Source organism: Sus scrofa, chromosome 7 (assembly GCF_000003025.6).
Source record: "Sus scrofa isolate TJ Tabasco breed Duroc chromosome 7, Sscrofa11.1, whole genome shotgun sequence".
In the NCBI taxonomy this organism is placed as follows: Eukaryota; Metazoa; Chordata; class Mammalia; order Artiodactyla; family Suidae; genus Sus; species Sus scrofa.
Window position 1 is genome coordinate 59,037,136 of NC_010449.5, and position 24,860 is coordinate 59,061,995.

The 24,860-nt window shown below is 40.2% G+C and overlaps 1 protein-coding gene across 3 annotated transcripts in view; it reads right to left on the reverse strand.

Annotated features, from left to right (window-relative positions):
- Nucleotides 1-24,860, reverse strand: part of LOC100525054 (translation initiation factor IF-2) — a 63,761-nt gene that overhangs the window by 30,298 nt on the left and 8,603 nt on the right. The window lies entirely within an intron of this gene.

Consider the following 24,860-nt stretch of genomic DNA (forward strand, 5'->3'; position numbering starts at 1 on the left):
TAGTCCAGATCAGCAGCATGCCAGGATGCAGGCAAACAGGGCTTTGAGTGATGCGCATCTGAGAGGAAGCCGTGTCACCATGTCTTATATATATATATATACGTTATGGAATTTCCTCCAAAAATGAAAAATAGAAATACCAAGTGATCCAGCAATTCTATTCCTGGATATTTATCCAAGGAAAGCAAAAAACTCTCATTAGAAAAGATATATGTGCCCCTATGTTCACTGCAGCATTATTTATAATAGCCAAGACATGGATGCAAGCTAAAGTTCCATCAATAGATGAATGGAGGAGTTCCCGTCGTGGCGCAGTGGTTAACGAATCCGACTAGGAACCATGAGGTTGCGGGTTCGGGCCCTGCCCTTGCTCACTGGGTTAATGATCCGGCGTTGCTGTGAGCTGTGGTGTAGGTTGCAGACACGGCTCGGATCCTGAGTTGCTGTGGCTCTGGCGTAGGCCGGCGGCTACAGCTCCGATTCGACCCCTAGCCTGGGAACCTCCATATGCTACAGGAGCGGCCCAAGAAATAGCAAAAAGACAAAAAAAAAAAAAAAAAAAAAGATGAATGGATAAAGAAAATGTGATTGATACGTATGCATTCGTATGTGTATGTGTATATATACACACACAATAGTCCATATCTTGCTACTGTAAATAATGCTGCAGTGAACATAGGGGTGCATACATCTTTCCTAATTAGAGTTTTTTGCTTTCCTTGGATAAATATCCAAGAATAGAAGTGCTGGATCACTTGGTATTTCTATTTTTCATTTTTGGAGGAAACTCCATACTATTTTCCACAGTAGCTGCACCAATTTACATCCCCACCAAAAAGGGTTCTCTTTTCTCTATATCCTTGCTGACAACTGCCTTTTTGACGACAGCCATTCTGACAGGTATGAGGTAATATCTCACTGTAGTTTTGATTTGCATTTCCCTGAAGAGTGATGTTGAATGTCTTTTCATGTGCCTGTTGGCTCTGTCTTATGTTTTTTCTTTTTTTGGTTGTACCCAAGGCATGTGGAAGTTCCGGGAGCCAGGGACTGCAACTGAGCCACAGCAGTGACCAGAGCATACCACATGTCAGACACTATTAACCCAGAACAAGCAACACCAAGACATAGTCTGTTAAATTTGCTGGTTAAGAAAAGAAGGGAAAAAAAACTTAGGTAGCTAGGCAAAAAGATCAAGTAACTTAACTTGTAAGGGAAAGAAAATAAGGTTTTCATCATCAGAAGAAAATATCTCAAGCCAAGGATTTTATATTTAGAAAATTGATTTTATATTTAGAAAATTGATTTTCAAGTATAAAGGACACACACACACACACACTGCTATTAATATAAAAATATCTTGGGAGTTCCCATCAGGGCTCAGTGGTTAACGAACCCGACTAGTAACCATGAGGTTGTGAGTTCGATCCCTGGCCTCACTCAGTGGGTTAGGGATCCGGCGTTGCCATGAGCTGTGGTGTAGGTTGCAGACGTGGCTCGGATCTGATGTTGCTGTGGCTGTGGTGTAGGCCAGCAGCTGTAGCTCCAATTCGACCCCTAATCTGGGAATCTCCATATGCCGTGGGTGTGGCCCTAAAAAGACAAAAAACAAAAACAAAAACAAACTCAGGGAATATCATTGCCCTTTCTGAGAAACCCAATAGAGAATGAGTTTTAGTTGTAAAAAAAACCAACCAATGGTGAACATGAAACATAGGATTCTTTGGAGAATTGAAAGGGTTAAGAGGAAGAAAGTAAAGTATTTAATGGGAATAGACTCAGATAATACATTTTATCTGTTAGAATAAAAAGAGTAGAGGGAGTTCCCATTGTGGCTCAGCAGGTTACGAACCTGACTAGTAACCATGAAGATGTGGATCCCTAGCCTCACTCATTGGGTTAAGGATCCAGCATTGCCACAAGCTGTGGCATAGGTCGTAGATGCAGCTCAGATCCTGCATTGCTGTGGCTGTGGCGTAGGCTGGCAGCTACAGCTCTGATTCAAGCTCTAGCCTGGGAACCTCCATATGCCTCAGGTGCAGTCCTAAAAAGGAAAGAGTAGAAAAGGTAGAATGAAAAGGGTATGCACAAACAATTTAAAACCTTTTTCTCAATGATTATATCAGTGATGTAGTACTCATATTTGTTATGCTGGAGACTGTTGTGCATGTGCTGCGGGGGGATAAAGTAAATGAGTAATCATGGAATATCCCCTATGTTCTTTTTTTTTTTTTTTTTTTTGGTCTTTTGGTCTTTTTTGTCTTTTCTAGGGCCGCTCCCACGGCATACGGAGGTTTCCAGGCTAGGGGTCGAATCGGAGCTGTAGCTGCTAGCCACAGCCACAGCCACGCCAGATCTGAGCTGCATCTGCGACCTACACCACAGCTCATGGCAATGCCGGATCCTTAACCCAATAAGTGAGGTCAGGGATCAAACCCGTGACCTCATGTTTCCTAGTCAGATTTATTTCTGCTGTGCCATGACAGGAACTTCTCCCCTTGTTCTTGAGAACTAGGATTCTCTGTGGGGAAAAGGAAATAAACATGTAATATACAAGTTTATATAAACCCCTGTAGTCATGAATTTGAAGTAGCTGTATAAATTATCTCTTTCTATCTTTATGAGTACAGAGATAGATATGAATATAGGTAAAGATCTAAATCTAGATCTCTCCCTAGCTCTCTCCACTGAAGCAGCTTAGAAATAATGACCAATCCAGTAGCCAGAAGCATCCCTAGTGCCCAGATTGAAATTCACTTCCCACTAAAAATCACCTGAGCTTTTTAACAAATGGCTCATTCTTGTGTTTGTGGCAAGAAATGTATAAGATGAGCCTGGAACTCATGCCAGATAGTAACGTAACTACCAGTTACTATGCCAGATAGTAACATAACTATCAGAAACTTTTCAGTTAAATGTTAAAATAACTCAGCCACAATTTGAAGAGTCTCCACTGCGATGGCACCATGGATTTCAATATGAGTAAATGCAGGTATATTTATTGTGGAGAATGGGAGACATTTTGGAGCAGAAAGATAAAATTATAGAGGAAAGGAAGACTAGAGAAGAATATGAGTGTTGAATTGTAGTTTGAAGTATTGGTATTAGAACATATATGTATTACTTCATATACATAATATATATATAAAATGCAAATATAGATGAATGAGTTTGTGTGCGTAAACATATATTTCCTAGGTCCATCCACTGACAGGCACTGGAAATAACATCTCAGTGGCAATAAACACACCTAGCATCCAGACTTGGATTCTAAATACCATTTTCCACTAAAGGGAACCAAGCCTATTGGGATTAATGACTGATATGAAAAACTTTGTGAAAATCTCCCACATAACTTATGAAAACAGCAATGAAACCATCAGTCTTCATCTACCTGGGACAGTTGATGAAATTTAAATTATATCTCTAGGTGGGATGGTACAACTATATTCATTTCTTGATTTTAATGGGTTGTACTGTGGCAATGTAGGAAAGTATGTCCTTGTTTTCAGGAAATACCCACTGAAATATTTAAGGGCAATAGGACATCTTAGCCTCAGCTTGCTTTCAAATGGCTTGGGGAAGAGGGAGGGAGAATAATATGCATATAAAGAGGATGGGAAAGAATGATAAGGTAAATGTTATGACATGTTAACAACTGGTAGAGTTCCCGCTGTGGTGCAGTGGGTTGAGAAACCAACTGCAGTAGTACAGGTTGTGGGTTCAATCCCATGATGGTTGCAGGGGGTTAAAGGATCTGGTGTTGCCACGGCTGCAGTGTAGGTCCTTGCAGCTCGGATCTGATCCCTGGCCCAGGAACTCCATATGCCTCAGGGCAGCCAAAAAAGAATTAAAAAAACCCCTTATTTCATTCAATTAAATTATATTTTTAGAAGCATTAAAAAGTTAACAATTGTTGTCTATTGATGATAAAGCCATGTTAAAGCAAAACAAACTTGGAGGACTTAATGCTACCAGATGCCAAGACCTACTCTGAAGCTTCAGAAGTCAAGTTTTATAGTAGTGACACGAGGAGAGAAAAATACATCACTGGGACAGAATAGAGTCAGAAATGGACCATTACATAAGTTACTTTGTTTATGACAAAGCTGCCAATGAAATTAAGTGGGGATAGGGTTAAAAATAAGTAGTTCTGATCAACTGATACTCATATGGAAAATAAGAACCTTGATTCCTATTTTACCTTATACATAAAAATACAAAATTAATCATGGACCTAAATGTGAAAGATAAAACTTTCAGAAGAAAACAGCAAAATTAGGGCAAAGATTTCTTAAACAGGACATAACAAAAATTAACCATAAAAATAATATTTCACAAGTTAAACTTTCAAGAAATTCTTAAAAATACCATTAAGGGAGTAAAAACACAAGCCACCAACTGAGATAAGATATTCACAAAATACATTTTTTCCTTTTTAGGGCTGCATATGCAGCAAATGGAAGTTCCCAGGCTAGGAGTGAAATCAGAGCTGCAGCTGCTGGCCTACGCCACAGCCACAGCAATGTGGGATCTAAGCCCCATCTGTAACCTATACTATAGCTCACAGCAATGTGGGATCATTAACCCACTAAGTGAGGCCAGAGATCAAACATGCATCCTCGTGGATACTACTTGTTTTTTGTTTTTGTTTGTCTTTTTAGACATGTGGAGGCATGTGGAGGTTCTCAGGCTAGGGGTCTAATCAGAGCTGTGGCTACCAGCCTATGCTACAGCCACAGCAACGTGGGATCCAAGCTGTGTCTGTGACCTAAACCACAGGTCATGGCAATGCCAGATCCTTAACCCACTGAGTGAGGCCAGGGATTGAACTGCAACCTCCTGGTTCCTAGTTGGATTCGCTTCCACTGCACCATGACGGGAACTCCACTAGTTGGGTTTTTAATCTGCCGAGCCACAACGGAAACTCCACAAAATATTTTTGACAAGGACCTACATCTTTTAAGTTTTAAATTTCAGTGACAATACTTCTTATTTCTAAAAGTTATTTTTAATCCTTCTCAAAACATCCTATTCTTTTTTTATCATGTTATTCTTTGTCTTGATGTCTTTTCAGTGTAAAAAATTTTATCATGCTTATTTTCTCTTTTTTAATTGTCTAATAATATCTGACATTTTTTGGTGTTGCGATGTGTTTGTTCTACTCTTTCTCATAATGGCTTATTTACAGGAACACTTGTTAATTCTCTGTGTGAAATCTTCAATTTAGCTTTCTTTTCTCCTGTTGGATGGCATGAGTTTTGGTAGTGTTGCTCCAAAAAGGACTTATATTTGCTTTACCAAGAACACCAGGACCAATATATATATATATATATTTTTTTTTTTTTGACTTTTCTAGGGCCACTTCCCATGGCATATGGAGGTTTCCAGACTATGGGTCTAATCGGAGCTGTAGCCGCTGGCCTACGCCACAGCAACGCAGGATCCGAGCCGCGTCTGTGACCTACACCACAGCTCATGGCAACGCTGGATCCTTAACCCACTGAGTGAGGCCAGGGATCGAACCTGCAACCTTATGGTTCCTAGTAGGATTCGTTAACCACTGCGCCACAATGGGAACCCCAGACCAATATTTTTCAGTGTACATTTTACTGTATGTAAACTATCTCTAAGTAATGTTGACTTAATGGGTTCTCTTGAGGCTCAGAGGGTTAAGAATCTGGCAGTTGTCACTGCAGCAGCTCAGGTCACTGCAGCAGCCTGGGTTGCGGCTGTGGTGTAGGTTCAATCCCTGGCCTGGGAAATTCCACATGCCATGGACATAGCCAAAAAAGAAAAAAAGTGGACTTAAAACTTGAGGTAATGTTTTGTGCATGCTAACGTTTTATTTTCATATCTTTGGTTTTTATATTTTTATTCATACAGATCTGGTTTTTGTTGATTTGTCAAAGAATGAACTGAATTAAAAATTTTAAATTGTAGAGTTTAATTGACATGTTATTTGCCTTTTCCCCCTATTAAAAAGCAGACTCAGCCAGTCAACTTCACTCAACACAAAAGCCACCAACTACACATTTCCTCCTGCCACTGAATCTTTAATATCCTAATAGAATACCACTGTTTAACTGTATGTTAAAATGCAGACCCCAGGAACAATTTTGGATACTTCTCGGAATGTCTGACCACAAACATACACAAAGTACAGGCCTGGGGTTTCAAATTCTTAGAGAAGACTATTATTTTACATATAACTCCCCTTTCACTGCCCTGCCCTCAGAGCCGGAGAACTTCTCTTGTTTTCTCTTAGTGTTGATGCATAGGTTTGGGGTTTTTTGGATTTTTTTTTTTTTTTTTTGTCCTCTGCCCTTTTACATACAATGCAAATGTCTTAATGATTTCAACTTTATGTAATGGTTTCAGTTTCAATAGCTCAGGGGTCCAGCCCAAAATTTTGTTATTAAAACAAAAATCTCCAAGCAAGGTTTTCAGGACCACTAAGCTCTTTAGAAAGGTGCTTATCAGCTTTCAAAACTTTTTTCCAGTTACCCCTTCATTTCTGGCATCTGAGGATTTCTCATTTCTCCTGTGACCATAGTTATGTGATTTCTGTTTTGTTTTGTTTGTTTTGGTCATGGCCATGGCATGCAGAAGTACTAGGGCCAGGGGTCAAACACACACTACAACAGTGACAGCACCAGATCCTAATGTGCTGAGCCACCAGGAACTCTGCTACGTGATTTTTAGTAAGCGTAGTATTTTTATACCTTTTTGTTTGTAGCAGGAATATTTATAGATGATTTTCATTTTCTATCTTTCCCACTGTAGTTTTTTAAATTTTTTTTTATTAAAGTATAGTTGATTTATAATGTTGTGCCAATTTTTGTTGCATAGCAAAGTGATCCAGTCATGTGTATATAATATACATTTCCTTTCTTCATTTGCTATCTTGCCAGACCAGAAATCCCCATATTAATTTAGAAAACAGTTATTCTAAAAATGCAAATTTAATTCCAAACCCCCAAAAAATCACAGAAAAGCTCAAGTGAAGTTAGAACAGATTGTTTTAAAAAGGAGTTTCAATTACATTTAGACTGGATATACTGTATAGCACAGGGAACTATAGCCAATGTCTTGGGATAGACCATGATGTAAGATAATATAAGAAAAGGAATGTGTATATATCATATGTGTGTATATATATGAATGACTGGGGCACTGTGCTATATATAGCAGAAATTGGCACAGCACTGTAAATCAACTATAATTTTAAAAGCAGTAAAAAAAATATAGTTTCAGATTTCTTTTCAGAGGAAAACAAGATAGTGGAGTAGAAGGACTTGAGCTCACCTCTTCTCATGAAAACACTAAAATCACAACTAACTGTTGAAAAACAATCAACAAAGAAGACTGGAATCTACCGAAAAATGTATTCTACACTCAAAGACAAAGAAGCCACAATGAGATAGTAGGAGCAATACTTTGGTAATATACTCAAATCCCATACCTGCTGGATGGGTGACCCACAAAGTGGAAAACAGTAATATTGCAGAAGTTCTCCCAAAGGAGTGAGAGTTCTGAGCCCCACATCAGGCTCCCCATCCCGGGGGTCCGTCATCAGAAGGAGCCCCCAGAGCATTTGGTTTTGAAGGCCAGTGAGGCCCAAGTGCAAGAGTTCCACAGGCCTGGGAGAGAAAGAAAATCCACTCTTGGAGGGCACACACAAGGTCTCATTGCACTGGGACCCAGGGCAAAGTAGTGACTCCATAGGAACCTGGGCCAGTCGTAACTATGGGTCTTGGAGGGTCTCCTGGGGAGGTGGGTATTGGCTGATGCTCACTGTGGGGGCAAGGACATTGGTGGCAGAGCACCGGGGAATAATCATCAGTGTGAACTTCTCCTGGAGAGCTTACCCAACAGACTTCAGGCTCTAGCGCTAGGACGCCTCAGGCCAAACAACCAACAGAATGGTAACACACCCCCAAGCATCAGCTGACTAGCTGCCTAAAGTCCTTCTGAGTTCACAATTGCCTCTAAACATGCCCTTTTATATGGCCATGCCCACCAGAAGGACAAGTCTCAGCTCCACCTATCAGTGGAGACATCAGTCATTCCCATCAGGAAGCCTGCACAAACTCCTGGACTGACCTCACCTACCATGGGGCACCAGAAGCAAGTGGAACTACAATCTTGCAGCCTCTGGAATGGAGGCCATAAACACAGGAAGTTAGACAAAATGAGGTGGCAGAGAAATATGTTCCAGAAGAAAGAACAAGATAGAATCCCAGAAGAACAACTAAGTGAAGTGAAGATAGGCAAATTACCTGAAAAAGAATTCAGGGTAATGATAGCAATGATGATCCAAGATCTAGGGAAAAAAATGGAGGCACAGACATAGAAGATATAAGAAGTATTTAGCAAAGAGCCAGAAGGTTTAAAGAACAGAGACAAAACAATATAATAACTGATTCTTAGAGGGAATCAAGAGCAGAATAAATGAGGCAGAAGAACGAATAAGTGAGCTGGAGGACAGATTGGTGGAAATCACTGCCAAGGAACAGAATAAAGAAAAGAATAAAAAGAAATGAGGACAGTCTGAGAGATCTCTGGGACAACATTAAAAGCACCAACATTAACATTATAGGGGTCCCAGAAGGAGAAGTGAGAGAATGAGCCTGAGAACATATTTGAAGAGATAATAGGCAAAAACTTCCCTAACATGGGAAAGGAAACACTTATTCAAGTCCAGGAAACAGAGAGTCCCATACAGGAAAAACCCAAGGAGGAACACACCAAGACATATATTAATCAAATTGAGAAAAATTAAAGACAAACAAAGGAAAAGCAAAAAATAACATGCAAGGGAATCCTCATAAGGTTATCAGCTGATTTTTCAGCAGAAACTCTGCAGAGCAGAAGAGAATGCTATGGTATATTTAAAATGATGAAAAGGAAAAGGCTGCAACCAAGCATACTCTACCTAGAAAGGCTCTCATCCAAATTTGATGGAGAAATAAAATTTTATAGACAAGCAAAAGCTAAGAGAATTCAGCACCACCAAACCAGCTTTACAACAAATGCTAAAGGGATTTATCTAAATGAAAAAGAAAAGGCCAAAACTAGAAACAAGAAAATTACAAATGGGAAAGCTCATCCATAAAGGCAAATATATAGTAAAAGCAGGACATCATCCACATACAAATATGATATCAAAACAAGCAATCATGGGAAGAGAAGAAGAAGTACAAAGCAGGATATTGGAAATGCAGTTGAAATTAAGAGATTAGCAACTTAAAACAGTCTTGTATGTATGCATACTGTCATATCAAAACCTCATGGGAACCACAAACCAAAAAATCTACAATAGATACACACAAAAGAAAAATTAATCTAAACACAACATTAAAGATTGTCATCAAATCACCAGAGAAGAGGCATTCCCATTGTGGCTCAGTGGTTAATGAATCTGACTAGGAACCATGAGGTTGTGGGTTCGATCCCTAGCCTTGCTCAGTGGGTTAAGGATCTGGCATTGCTCTGAGCTCTAGTGTAGGTCACAGACGCAGCTCAGATCTTGGGTTGCTATGGCTCTTGTGTAGCCCGGCAGCTACAGCTCTGATTAGACCCCTAGCCTGGGAACCTCCATATGCTGTGGGAGCAGCCTTAGAAAAGGCAAAAAGAACCCCCCCCAAAAAAGAAAGAAAGCTGGAAGTAGCAATACTCATATCGGAAAAAAGAGTTTAAAATAAAGAATGTTACAAAAAGGACACTTCATAATGATCAAGGGATCAATCCAAGAAGAAGATATAACAATTGTAAATATATATGCCCTCAAAATAGGAACACCTCAATATAAAAGGCACATGCTCACAGCCATAAAAGGGGAAACTGACAGTAACAATAATAAGTGGGGGACTTTAATCCCTTGCTTACATCAATGGACAGATTATCCAGACAGAAAATTAATAAGGAAACACGGGCCTAATTTGATACATAAGACCAGATGGACTTAATTGATATTTATAGAACATTCCATTCAAAAGCAGCAGAATGCACATTCTTCTCAATTTCACAGGTAACATTCATCAGGATAGATCACATCCTGGGCCACGAAGCAAGCCTCAGGAAATTTTAAAAAATTGAAATTATATCAAGCATCTTTTCTGACCAAAATACTATGAGACATCAACTGCAAGAAAAAGCATTTTTAAAAACACAAACATATGGAGGCTAAATGTTATTACACAACCGATTGATTACTAAAGAAATCAAATAGGAAATCAAAGAATACCTATAGACAAATGAAAACATGATGATCCAAATCCTATAAGACACAGTAAAGGGAATTTTATAGGAATTCAATCTTACCTCAGGAAACAAGAAAAATCTCAAATAAACAACCTAAACTTACACCTAAAGCAAGTAGAGAGAACAAACAAAACCCAGTTTGTAGAAGGAAAGCAATTATAAAGATCAGACAAGATACATGAAATAGAGATGAAGAAAACAATAGAAAATATCAATGAAACGAAAAGCTGGTTCTTTGAAAAGTTAAAAAAATTGATAAATCCTTAGCCATACTCATCAAGAGGGCTTAAATCAAAAACAATTAGAAATGAAAAGGAGCACTTATAACTGAGACCACAGAAATACAGAGGATCATAAGAGAAGACCACAAGCAACTACATGCCAATAAAACGGACAATCTAGAAGAAATGGACAAACTCTTAAAAAGGTACAATCTTTAAAGACTGAACCAGGAAAAAATAGAAATATGAACAGACCAATCACAAGTATTGAAATTTTTTTTGATCTTTTTTATAGGGCGACACCCATGGCATATGGAGGTTCCCAGGCCAGTGGTCAAATTGGAGCTGTAGTTGCTGGCCTACACCACAGTCACATCAATGTGGGATCTCAGCCGAGTCTGTGACCTACACCACAGCTCATGGCAATGCTGGATCCTTAACCCATTGAGCAAGGCCAGGGATCAAACCTGTGACTTCTTGGATACTAGTCAGGTTCATTTCCATTGAGCCATGACAGGAACTCCACAAGTACTGAAATTGAAACTGTGATTAAAAAACTTCCACAAAACAAAAGTCCAGGACCAGCTGGTTTCACAGGCAAATTTTATGAAACATTTAGAAAAGAGTTAACACCTGTCCTTCTGACACTCTTCCAAAAAATTGCAGAGGAAGGAACACTTCCAAACCCATTCTATGAGGCCACCATCACCCTGATACCAAAACCAGATAAAGATAATACAAAAAAAAAAAGAAAAGAAAAGAAAGAAAAACTATAGACCAGTATAGATGATTAATATAGACACAAAAATCCTTGACAAAATACTAGCAAACTGAATCATTAAAAGAATCAGACACTGAGATCAATAGGATTTGTCCCAGGGATGCAAGAATTTTTCAGTATCTGCAAATCAGTGTGATACACCACATGAACAAATTGAAAAATGAAAACCGTGTGATCATTTCAATAAATGCAGAAAAAATTTTGACAACATCCAACACCCACTTATGATAAAAACTCTCTAGAAAGTGGGCATGAGGGGAACCTACCTCAATATAATATAGGTTTAAACTCACAACTAACATCTTTCTCAACAATGAAAATCTGAAAGCATTTCCTCTAAGATCAGGAACAAGACAAGGATGTCCACTCTCACTAATGCTATTCAACATAGTTTTGGATATCCTAGCCACAGCAATCAGAGAACAAAAAGAAATAAAAGGAATCCAGGTTGGAAAAGAAGTAAAACATTCACTGTATGATGTAACACATAGAAAATTCTAAAGATATTATAAGAAAAGTACTAGAGCTCATCAATGAATTTGGTAAAGTTGCAGGAAACAAAATACACAGAAATCTCTTGCATATCTATACACTAACATGAAAGACCAGAAAGAGAAATTAAGGAAACAATTCCATTTACCACTGCATGAGAAAGAACAAAATACCTGGGAATAAATGTACTTAAGGAGGCAAAAGACCAGTACTCTGAAAACTATTAAGACATTGATAAAAGAAATCAAAGATGACACAAACAGAAATATATACCATGTTCTTGGAAGAATCAGTACTGTCAAAAATGACTATACTACCAAAAGCATTCTACAGATTCAATCCAATCTCTATCAAATTACTGGAGTTCCCAGTGTAGCTCACTGGTAACAAACCTGACTAGTATTCGTGAGGATGAGGGTTCAATCCCTGGCCTAAGTTAGTAGGTTAAGGATTTGGTGTTGCTGTAGGCTGGCAGCTGCAGAACTGATTGGACTCCTAGTCTGGGAACTTCCATATCCTGCAGATATGATCCTAAAAAACAAAATGAAGAAACAAACAAACAAACTACCAGTGGCATTTTTCAAAGAACTAGAACAAAAAATTTTTTTAATTGTATGGAAACACAGAAAAAAACCCCAATATCCAAAGCAATCCTGAGAAAGAAAAAGGGAGCTAGGGGAATTAGGCTCTCTGACTTCAGACTATATTAAAAAGCTACAGTCATCAAAACAGTATGGTACTGGCACCAGACCAGAAACATATAGATCAATGGGACAGGATAGAAAGCCCAGAAATAAACCCATGCACCTATGGTCAATTAGTCTATGACAAAGGAGGTAAGAATATACCATGGAGAAAAGACAGCCTCTTCAATAAGTGGTGCTAGGAAAACTGGAGAGCTACATATAGAAGAATGAGATTAGAACATTCTTTTATACCATACAAAAAAATAAACTCAAAATGGATTACAGACCTAAACGTAAGACAGATACAATAAAACTCTTAGAGGAAAACACAGGCAAAACACTCCTTGACATAAACTGCAGCAATATTTTTTTGGGTTCACTTTCTAGAGCAATGAAAATAAAAACAAAAATGAACAAATGAGACCTGATTAAACTTAACAGCTTTTGCATAGCAAAGGAAGCCATAAACAAAACAGACAACCCATAGAATGGGAGAAAATATCTGCAAACAAAGCAACTAACAAGGGATTAATCTTCAAAATATACTAATAGCTCATGCAGCTTGATACATTAAAAAAAAAAAAAAACCAACAACAAACAACTCAATCAAAAACTGGGCAGAAAATCAATAGACGTTTCTCCAAAGATGACATACAGATGGCCAAAAAGTACATGAAAAGATGCTCAACACTACAAATTATTAGAGAAATGAAAATCAAAATTACAATGAGGTATCACCTCACTTCAGTCAGAATGGCCATCACCAAAGTCTACAAACAGGAGTTCCTGTTGTGGCATAGTGGATTAAGAATCTGACTGCAGCATCTCATATTGCTGTGGAGGTGTGAGCTCAATTCCTGGCCCAGGGCAGTGGGTTAAAGGATCCAGTGTTGGAGTTCCCATCGTGGCTCAGTGGTTAATGAATCTGACTAAGAACCATGAGGTTTTGGGTTCGATCCCTGGCCTTGCTCAGTGGGTTAAGGATCCAGCATTGCCGTGAGCTGTGATGTAAGTTGCAGATGTGGCTCAGATCCCGAGTTGCTGGGGCTCTGGTGTAGGCCGGTGGCTACAGCTCCAATTGGACCCCTAGCCTGGGAACCTCCATATGCTGTGGGAGTGGCCCAAGAAATGGCAAAAAGCCAAAAAAAAAAAAAAAGGATCCAGTGTTTCTGCAGCTTCAGCATAGGTCATAGCTGCAGCTCAGATTCAGTCCTTAGCCTGGGAACTTCCATGTGCCATGGGTGTGGCCATGAAAAAAAAAAAAAGTCTACAAACAATAAATGCTGGAGAGGATGTGAAGAGAAGGACCCTTTTGCATTGCTGGTGGGAATGTAAATTGGTAAAAACAACTATGGAGGAGTTTCCATCGTGGTACAGTGGACACGAATCTGACTAGTATCCGTGAGGTTGCGGGTTCCATCCCTGATCTCACTTAGTGAGTCAGGGATCTGGCATTGCCGTGAGCTGTGGTGTAGGCTGCAGATGCAGCTTGAATCCCATGTCACTGTGGCTGTGTGTAGGCCAGCAAGTGCAGCTCCAATTCAACCCTTAGCCTGGGAACTTCCATATGCCGTGGGTGTGGCCCTAAAAAGCAAAAACAAAACAAACAAAAAAATAACTATGGAGAACAGTACGGAGTTTCCTCAGAAAACTAAAAGGAGAACTACTATATGATCCAGCAATCCCACTCCTGGGCATATATCTGAAGAAAATCATAATTAGAAAAGGTACATGCACCCCAATGTTCACTGCAGTGCTATTTACAGTAGCAAAGACATGAATGCAACTTAAATGTCTATCAACAGAGGGATGGATAAAGAAGATGTGATACATATATACAATGGACTATTACTCAGCTTAAAAAAAAATGAAATAATGCCGTTTGTAGCAACATGGATGACCTAGAGATTATCATACTAAGGTGAAGTAAATCACACAAAGACAAACATTGTATGGTATCACTTCTATGAGGCATATTAAAAAACGATATAAATGAACTTATTTAAAAAACAGAAAAAGACTTCAAAAACAAATTTATGGTTACCGGAGGGAAAAGGTTGGGGGGAGGGATAAATTAGGAGTTTGGGGTTCAAATATACACATTACTGTGTATAAAATAAATAAGCACCAAGGATGACTGTATAGTATAAGGAATAGTAGTATAGAATTACTGTATAGTACCTACTACTGTATAGTACAAGGAACTATACTCAATATTCTATAATAACCTATACAGGAAAAGAGTATTAAAAAGAATGGATATAACTGAATCACTCTGCTGTAACCTGAAACTAACACAACACTGTAAATCAATAATACTTCAATAACAAATAAAAATTAAAAAAATAAAATTGAAAGTAGTTTCAGGAGATCCTGTTGTGGCTCGGCAGGTTAAGAACCTGATACAGTGTCCATGAGGATGCAGGCTCGATCCCTGGCCTTGCTCAGTGGGTTAAGGATCCAGCGTGGCTGCAGAGGAAGCTGGCAGCACAGCCCTGATTTGACCCCTAGGCTGGGAACCCCCACGTACCCAGGAGTGGCTGTAAAAAGGAAAAAAAATAGTTTCAGCTAGGGAGAAGTTATCAGTTAGGAATAGTATTTGCCTCCTGCTATACAGCACAGGGAACTGTGTATGATTGAGTCACTTTGCTATACAACAGAAATTGAAGAAACATTGTAAATCAATGACACTTTAATAAAAAAATTATTTATTTAATATTTATTTCTTTTTGCCATTTCTAGGGCCCTCCTGCATGTGGAGGTTCCCAGGCTAGGGGTCTAATGGGAGTTGTAGCTGCTGGCCTACACCACAGTCACAGCAACTTGGGATCCGAGCCCAGCCTGCGACTTACACCACAGCCCACAGCAATGCCCGATCCTTAACCCACTGAGCAAGGCCAGGGATTGAACCCACAACCTCATGGTTCCTAGTCAGATTCGTTCACCACTGAGCCATGACAGGAACTCCAAAACTTTTTTTTAAAAAAGGAATTGTATTTGCCTGCTATTAATTAAATATAATTTGTCTTAAAAATGCAAATGTGCATGTTTTTTGGATTTTTTTTTTTTTTTTTTTAGGGCTGCACCCACAGCATATGGAAGTTCCCAGGCTAGGGGTCGAATCGGAGCTGCAGTTACAGGCCACAGCCACACCAAATCTGAGCCACATCTGTGACCTACGCCACAGCTCACACAATGCCGGGTCCTTAATCCACTGAGCAAGGCCAGGGATTGAACCTGCATCCTCATGGATACTGGTTGGTTTGTTCCTGCTCAGCCACAGTGGGAATTCCCCAAATGTGCCTTCTTATAATTCATTTTCCCTTAGTTAATGATTGGGCAAATAATCTCTTGAAAGTTTAATGTAAAATTGTTCACCACTTTCTCAGAGAAAGCTAATGAGGGTATATGTCTCCAAATATGGATTGACTAAAGGACTGAGCCTGGACACTTTCCTTTTTACCATATCTACTCATCCATCTTGGTCTTGTGTCCAGACTTCTAATTTTACCTAGAATCTGACCCTTGCATCTGACAACAGCTCTTGGTGAACTGGTTCCCAAAGAACCTGTTTGGTCCTGGGTTATTCCTTCACTCATTAAAAAAAAATTATTATTATTTTTAACCAGCTTTATTGAGGTATAAATAACATGCAACAGATTGCATATATTTGTTTTTGTTTTTCTTTTTCTTTTTTGGCTGCCCTATGGCATGTGGAAGTTCCCAGGTCAGGGATTAGATCCAAGCTGCAGTTGTGCCCTAAGTCACAGCTGTGGTAACACAGCATCCTTAACCCACTGTGCCAGGCTGGGGATAGAACCAAGATGCCGCCGATTCCATTACACCACAGCAGGAACTCCCCCTTCATTCATTTATTCATTTAATAATATATCATTACACTGTAATGATTCAGAACTCAGAGAGGCTTACCTCCTTTCCTAGAAGCAACAAGCTACAGCAAGACAGCCATATTTGGTAGATGAGTTATTTATTCATGTATTTATTACTCAACTACTATGTTCCAGGTCCTGGTCAACTGCTGAAGATAAAGTGGAGGGTAGGATAATCATTGCTCATTCTATGGAGCTTATAATGAAATTAATCAAAGCAAAAATTCATGAGCATACAGTATATTCAGCTCCACTATGAGGAAAACAAGATGAAGACAGGGTCCCTGGTTTCTCCTGCAGGCAGTAAAGCACAATATTGAACAAAATTTAATAAAACACTAAATTATGTAGTTCAGGTGAAAGTACCTTACTAGATAGGAGAGGAAGAAGCCTTAAGAGGGTTGGATAGTTAGGATCTCTGAAAGAGAGGATATATCAAAAAATGGAGAGAGTTCCCATTGCGGTGCAGCAGAAATGAATCCGACTAGGAACAATGAGGTTGTGGGTTTGATCCCTGGACTTGCTCAGTGGCTCAGTGGGTTAAAGATCCAGCGTTGCCGTGGGCTGTGGTAATAGGTTGCAGACGTGGCTTGGATCTGGCATTGCTATGGCCCTGGTGTAGGCTGGCACCGTAGCTCTGATTTGACCCTTAGCCTGGAACCTCTATTAGCTGTGGGTGCGGCCCCAAAAAGCAAAAAATAAAAATAAAAAAATTGGAGTTCCCGTCGTGGTGCAGTGGTTAACGAATCCAACTAGGAACCATGAGGTTGTGGGTTCGATCCCTGGCCTTGCTCAGTGGGTTAACGATCCGGCGTTGCCGTGAGCTGTGGTGTAGGTCGCAGATGCGGCTCGGATCCCGTGTTGCTGTGGTTCTGGTGTAGACCGGTGGCTACAGCTCCGATTAGACCCCTAGCCTGGGAACTCCATATGCCGTAGGAGCGGTCCTAGAAAAGGTAAAAAAATAAATAAAAATAATTTTTTTGTTTTAAATGGGGGCGGAGTTATTTGGAGACAACTATGAGGAACCTAGGCTTCAGCAGGATTGAGTCGCTGGAGTTCCCTGGTGGCTCAGCAGGTTAAGGATCCAGCATTGTCCCTGCTGCAGTGCAGGTTTGATCCCTAGTCCAGGATCTTCTACATGCTATGGGTATGGTTAAAAAAAATAGAGTGGCAGACTTTTGTGAACATCTCCCACATAACATGTTAGAAGAGCAAGGTGGTGATTAACCTCCAACGTCAGGCCCTCAGAGACCCTGCAGTTTATCTGCTCTCCTCAGTCAAGTTGCCCTGCTCAGTTGCTGCGTTAGTCCCAGGCAGTACATTGGGATGTTTCAGAGTTATGCTTATGTTTGTGCACACTGGATCAACCTTTAGTTGTAGACAGGCTGGGACCTGAGACCCTTTGCTGCAGTGAGTGCAGTGCTTGCACCTGGACAAACAGCTAGAGCAACAAAATACAAATAAAGTATAAGGGACTAAAAATAACTAGAGCATGCAAAGTTGGGGCAAACTATGGTACAAAGAGCCTAAAAAAAACTGTCACTTCTGAAGAGCCAAGAGCAAAGGCAAGGTGTCAAGAGCAAAAGCAGGACACTACAAATGCTCCCTGCACACATCATCAAAGGGGTGGGCAAACCACCTAAGCCACCCCTCCAGCCTGACCCTTGGAGCCACCCCTACCCTCAATCCATATAAGGAACCAGTGCACCTCACAGGGAGCAAGCAAGTGAGCAAGGGAAACTTGCTCATTTCTGCTCCCCACTGCTGCAGCAGGGGCCCCAATAAAGCCTTGCCTGAATTTCTCTCCTGGCCTCTTACCAATTTCTATTGAGGAGGCCAAGAACCCTGAATGGTAACATTCTTTGGGGACCATTGTCCTGTCCCAGGAGAGGATCTGAGCACCTCTGGGACCACTGAATGTGGCTTCCCTGTGGGTGAAAAGCAGCCTCCTGAAGCTCTTGTTTCAGCATCACCACTTTTGATAAGTCTGCCTTCCTAGCTCCTGAGGGCCTCAGTACCTTCAGTCAGGCAACTCATCCCATTTTTTTGTCCCCTTCTCCTCACCACTTTCTCTTTTCCCATTGTCCTTTTCCCTTTCCTAAAATCTGCTTTCTCTCTCCTCTTTACTTCTGTCCTATCCTTCTGAGAGAATGGATATTGAGCAGCTGTATCACCACTTCTTTCAGCTTGTGAGACCATGCTCCCTCTGGCTGGCAATGGCTCACCTTGACAGGTGACAGGGAGAGGTGGTAGAGACTTGCCTTACACCATGCAGATCCTGGTCCAGCAGGGTCTTCCTAGCAGATTTTTAAGAGTGATAGAGGTTCAAACCTCATATTGTGTAGTGGCTGGAAGTCCAATCATCCCAGTATTTTCACCTTTATTTCCCTGCCAACAAGAGGAGTCCCATTGGGAATGGGCTGAAGCTGCTGATTTCTATATACTGGTGACTGGAGTATGTGTGGGTTAGAGTTCCATCTGAAGGTTGCAATCTCACAGTGTACAGCTGGCTGGTTTCTGGGCTTGATCACGCTGGAGAGCAGTGGACAGGGCACTCCCTCCTCCACTGGCCCTTTCTGGAAGACCCAGGTTGGTGCCTGAATAGACACCTGCAGGGGGTGGGTGAAACCACAATCTCTCTCTTTTCTCTTTTCTAATCTTTCCTGTCCCTCCTACCTTTCCCTTTGTCTTCACCCCATAGTCCCGTCCCCTTGATCCTGAAAACTTTTTGTGTCTTTTAAGTTTCTGGCATTGGTATCTTTGTTTTATGCAGTTCTGTTTGTCCAACTGCTCTTGCAAATCTCTGCCGAAATTGTGGGCATGGTGGTGCATTTAAGCCTTGAAATACAAATACAGCCCACATTGCCTGAGGCTCCAGCCTTTCCAAAGAGCAAAAAAAGAAAAAAAAAAAAAAAAAAAGAAAAGAAAGAAAAAGTGCTTGCATTTCCCTCTTCTGCCTTTGAAATGTGGCTGTTCTGCTTTGGTTCTCAGGAATTATCTGATCCATCTGTAATCCCACAGAGTGAGGTGAAAAAAGAAAAATAAGAGGCCTTTTAAAATTCAAGTGGAAAAACTATGAGCTCTCTGGTTCTGTCTTTATGTGAAAATTAACTTGTAAATGAGCTGTATTTAATTGGTTTAAAGGAAAGTGTGCACCTACATATACTCTCAGAAATATAAAAGAAATGGCCAAAAAACACATGAAAAGATGTTCAGCGTCACTCATTATTAGAGAAATGCAAATCAAAACCACTATGAGGTACCACCTTACACCAGCCAGAATGGCCACCATCAAAAAGTCTACAAACAATAAGCCGGAGAGGGTGTGGTGAAGAGGGAACCCTCTTACACTGTTGATGGGAATGTAAATTGGTGCAACCACTGTGGAAAACAGTACAGAGATGCCTCAGAAAACTAAAAATAGAATTACCATTTGATCCAACAATCCCACTCCTGGGCATCTATCCAGAGAAAACCATGACTCAGAAAGATATATATACTCCTTTGTGGGATGGAAATCCTATAAAACTGGATTGTGATGATCATTGTACAACTATAAATGTAATAAATTCATTCAGTAATAATAAAAAATAAGAAAATAAAATAAATTTACACCATAGGAAAAGAAATTAAAAAAAAAGAAAGATACATGTACTCCAATGTTCACTGCAGCACTCTATACAATAGTCAAGAGGTGGAAACAACCTAAATGTACATCAACAGAGGAGTGGATGAAGATGTGGTACATATACACAATGGAATATTACTCAGCCATTAAAAGAAATAACAGCATTTACAGCAACATGGATGGACCTAGAAATTATCACACTAAGTGAAGGCATCGAGATACCAACATTATATGGTATCAATTACAAGTGGAATCTAAAAAAAGGACACAATGGACTTCTTTGCAGAACAGATACTGACTCACAGACTTTGAAAAATTTATGGTTTCCAAATGAGACAGGCTGGGGTGTAGGGGGATGCACTGGGGATTTGGGATGGAAATACTATAATGTGGTTGTGACAATTGTTGTACAACCATAAATGTAATAAAATTCATTGAGCAATAAAAAAAAATAAAGAAATATAAAAGAAACTTGCCAGAGTACATTTCAGGTTCATGTGATTTGAGAAATATTCAATATTAAATTAATATCTGGTATTAAAGCTAGCTTAAGCCTGAGGGTTTAATTAATACAGACCTGTCTTTAGAGTCACTAAATATAATATTTTATTGCATCTGGATTTACTGAAAATCACTAAGTGCATATTGCTTTTGTTATAAAATTTATTGGAGTTCCCATGGTGGCTCAGTGGTTAAGAAACCCGACTAGTATCCATGAGGATGCGGGTTTGATCCCTGGCCTTGATCAGTGGGTTACGGATCCAGCGCTGCCATGAGCTGTGGTGTAGATTGAAGACACGGCTCAGATCCCAAGTTGCTGTGGTTGTGGTCTAGGCCAGCAGCTGTAGCTCTGATTCGACCCCTAGCCTAGGAACTTCCATATGCCATGGGTTGGGCCCTAAAAATACAAAAAAAAAAAAAAAAAAAAAGATAAAATTTGTCGATAAGGGGAGTTCCCGCTGTGGCGCAGTAGAAACAGATCCAACTAAAAACCATGAGGTTGCAGGATCAATCCCTGGCCTCGCTTAGTGGGTTAAGGATCTGTCGTTGCTGTGAGCTGTGGTGTAGGTCTAAGACACGGCTCGGATCTGGCATTGCTGTGGCTGTGGCGTAGGCTGGTGGCTACAGCTCCGATTCGACCCCTAGCCTGGGAACCTCCATATGCCGTGGGAGTGGCCCTAAAAAGACAAAAAAAAAAAAAAAAAATTGTCAGCAAGGAAAATACCTGATATGATTAATTTTTTAAAGCAAATATCACTGATATAAGAGCATTTTGATAAACTTTATAAGAATAATTGTTTTGGAAATGTCCACCAAATGTATTCTCTCCACATTTTGCTAACTTGAGACTAAAGTTATAGAAATTCATTGAATATCCAGGCCATTGCAAATAAGATAAACTATTGACACATTAATTGCTAAACAGGTTTAAATTTACCTACTATAGTTGTCTTATGAGAGAGTAAAGATGTTTGGTGCCACTTGAGATGTTCTCTACCAAACTACAGAATGCTGAAGATAGTTCATGGTTGCCAAAGGCAAGTAGGATAGGTGTTTTCAGTGAAGAAGTTATGAGAAATAGAAATACATTTTGTTAAAGGGGAAAAGAGATGATTTTGGCCTATAGCTTGTTGTTTCTGAATGGGAAAAGAATAAAGGACAAAATAATAGGGATATAGAAAGTTGCAAGTTTGTTGAAAGAAAACATTAGGGGAGTTCCCGTCGTGGCGGAGTGGTTAACAAATCCGACTAGGAACCATGAGGTTGCAGGTTCAATCCCTGCCCTTGCTCAGTGGGTTGACGATCCAGTGTTGCCGTGAGCTATGGTGCAGGTTGCAGACGCGGCTCGGGTCCCGTGTTGCTGTGGCTCTGGTGTAGGCTGGTGGCTACGGCTCCGATTAGACCCCTAGCCTGGGAACCTCCATATGCCGAGGGAGCGGCCCTAGAAAAGGCAAAAAGACAAAAAAAAAAAAAAAAAAAGAAGAAGAAGAAAACATTAGGAAAATAATTTTGTTTTCAGTCAGAATTTTCTAAGGTTGGATTAAATTTAATTAGGTAAATGGATTTTTTAAAATGATTTTTATTTTTTCCATTATGTTGATTTACAGTGTTTGTGGATTTCTACTGTACAGCAGAGTGACCCAATCATACATATATATATGTATATATATACACATATTCTTTTTCTTACATTATCCTCCATCATGTTCCATCACAAGTGACTAGATATAGTTCCCTGTGCTATACAGCAGGATCTCATTGCTTACCCACTCCAAATGTAATAGTTTGCATCTATTAACCCCAAATTTCCAGTCCATCCCAGGTAAATGGATTTTAAGAGTAGGCTGAAGCAAGACTGGATTTGGTTTCTCACATAAGAAAACAAAGTTTTCCTGGAATGTTGCTTTCTTTTTTCTTTTTTCTTTTTTTTTTTTTTTTTAGGGCTGCACCCGTGGCATATGGAGGTTCGCAGGCTAAGGACCGAATCAGAGCTGTAGCTGCTGGCCTATGCCACAGCCACAGCAACACCAGATCTGAGCCACGTCTGCAACCTACACCACCACTCACGGCAATGCTGGATCCCTAACCCACCAGGCAGGGCCAGGAATCGAACCTGCATCCTCATGGATGCTAGTCAGATTTGTTTCCTCTAAGCCTTGATGGGAACTCCGGAATGTTGCTTTTGATAACAGACTGTGTGAGTTTCTGTGCCTTTAAGTGACCTGTATTTACATTTGAAATCTTTCTCTCAGCTCAAGGAGTAAGTAATATTTCACAGCAACCTATGATCCTATTTGACTGGGTGTTTTAAAGTTTTTTGAAATTTTTGACAGACTTCTCAAAGATCAAATTCTAACTAAAGACTTTTGACCTACAGCTAACTTTGCTGTGCTTTGAAAGAACCCTGAAATATCCCAAAAAGAGATCTTAAACTGGGTTTATTTGTTATGTTAAATTATATGGGAAGCACTGTGAAATGAATACTAAATCTTAGGTGATATTGTATGGGTAAATATTACTCATATAGATACTCTAGAAATTATATGAAATTCCTAAAAGTCTAGTATGTCCTGATAATTTTAGTTATTATAACCAAGTTCCTTTGTCAATTACATTGTAATCAGGTGTTTAACTGTGCCTTCTAAGTCTTTCATCATTTAGACAGTTAAGCTGATGCTTTGCAAAAATGCTTAGGGATGAGCTGGAGTTCCCTGGTGGCTTAGTGGTTAAGGATCAGGCATTGTCACTGCTATGGCTCAGGGCACTGCTGTGGCCCAGGTTCAATCACTGGCCTTCTGCATGGCACAGCCAAGGCAAAAAAAAAACCAAAAAAACAACAAAAAAAAACCTTTAGGGATGAGAAAGTGTATCAAAAAGCAGGTTAACTATGAAAAAGTTAAAGGAGTGACCCAAGAAGTAAAAGAAAATCCAGCCCTCTTCTGGGGATGGCTTGTGGAGACTTAGAAAATTTACTAGGAGTTCCTTTGGTGGCCCGGCGGGTTAGGGACCCAGCTGTGTCATTGCTGTGGCTCAGGCCACAGCTGTGGCACAGGTTTGATTCCTAGCCCCAGAACTTCTGCATGTTGTAGGTGCAGCCAAAAAAGAAAAGAAAAGAAAAGGAAAAAAAAATTAATTTTGATCCCTCTACTCCTGAGAGTCAATCTCTGCTGGGACAACATTTTATCAGGAAGTCTGCCCCCCATAAACTTTTTTTTGGTAAATTCCAAAAGTTAAAATTAGGCCGACAAAGTCCTACATTCCAACTCCTGGAGGTAGTCTTTGTGGGTATTTAATAATTGAGATTGGGCTGAAGAGGAAGAAAGAATGCAATGTAAAAACAGGCAGGCCAGGGCTCATGATAAACTGATGACTGTTGCTGTTCAGCCATGCCTTCCAACCTCAGGGCAGCCCAAGGAAGCCAAGGAAGCTTAACTATCTACCTGGAGATAAAACCAGCAAGGTTTTATCAAAAACTTACATTTGCTTCAATGTTAAGTCAACCAGCCACAGGGCCTGAAAGTGCCAGAAAGAGCAATGGTCCATGTCTAGTCTGCAAACCAAAAGGAGATGGGACTGTTCCTAGTCCCAAAGGGGAACTCCTGCTCCTAGGATGGCCATGCTAGATGACTGAGGTGGCCTGGGAATTCTGGTGGTTCTCCTCCCTCATGATATATCTTCCACATCCTTAACTGGCTATGTCAGCAAGGGAACTCTGAAAATTAAAAATTTTAAAAGTGATATGGGAACAATTTACTCTGTCCTGATTTTTCATGCTGAGCCTCCAAAAGCCGTACAGTAACCAGTGTTGAAGGGAAGTCTTGCATTGGCCCCCTCAAACACTCAAACAGTGTTTGATCTCACAGCAATGGGCTCAACATTTAGGATTTGTTTTGACCCCAGGGGCACGAGCCCTGGCCATAGATCTAAAAACAGCCATTAGCACATTACCATCTTCAGTCACCCAGGGGCAACTCTGAGGCTTTCTCAGGATGGCTGGGTTCTGTCATATCTGGATACCAAATTATGGCCTTATAACAAAACTCTGATATGAGGCTCTAAAGGGAGAAAAAGGGAACACTTTCAATGAAATAGGGTCCATCAGCAGATCTTTGAGACTCTAAGGGCTGAGTAGAGTACAGCATAAGCACTGGGGCTTCCAAATTTGGACAAGCCCTTTACTCTATACATTTACAAGTGGTCAGGACAGCCCTAGGAGTCCTGACCCAAAAGCCAGAACCGATCAGAGACTAGAGGCTTACTTTTCAAAACAATTGGACTCAGTGACCCTGGGATGGCCAAGCTACCTGTGGGCAGTAGCAGCCACAGCCCTGTTGGTTAACGAGGTGTCCAAGCTTACCCTGGAATAACACTTAGATGTATTAACCTCTCATCAGATAC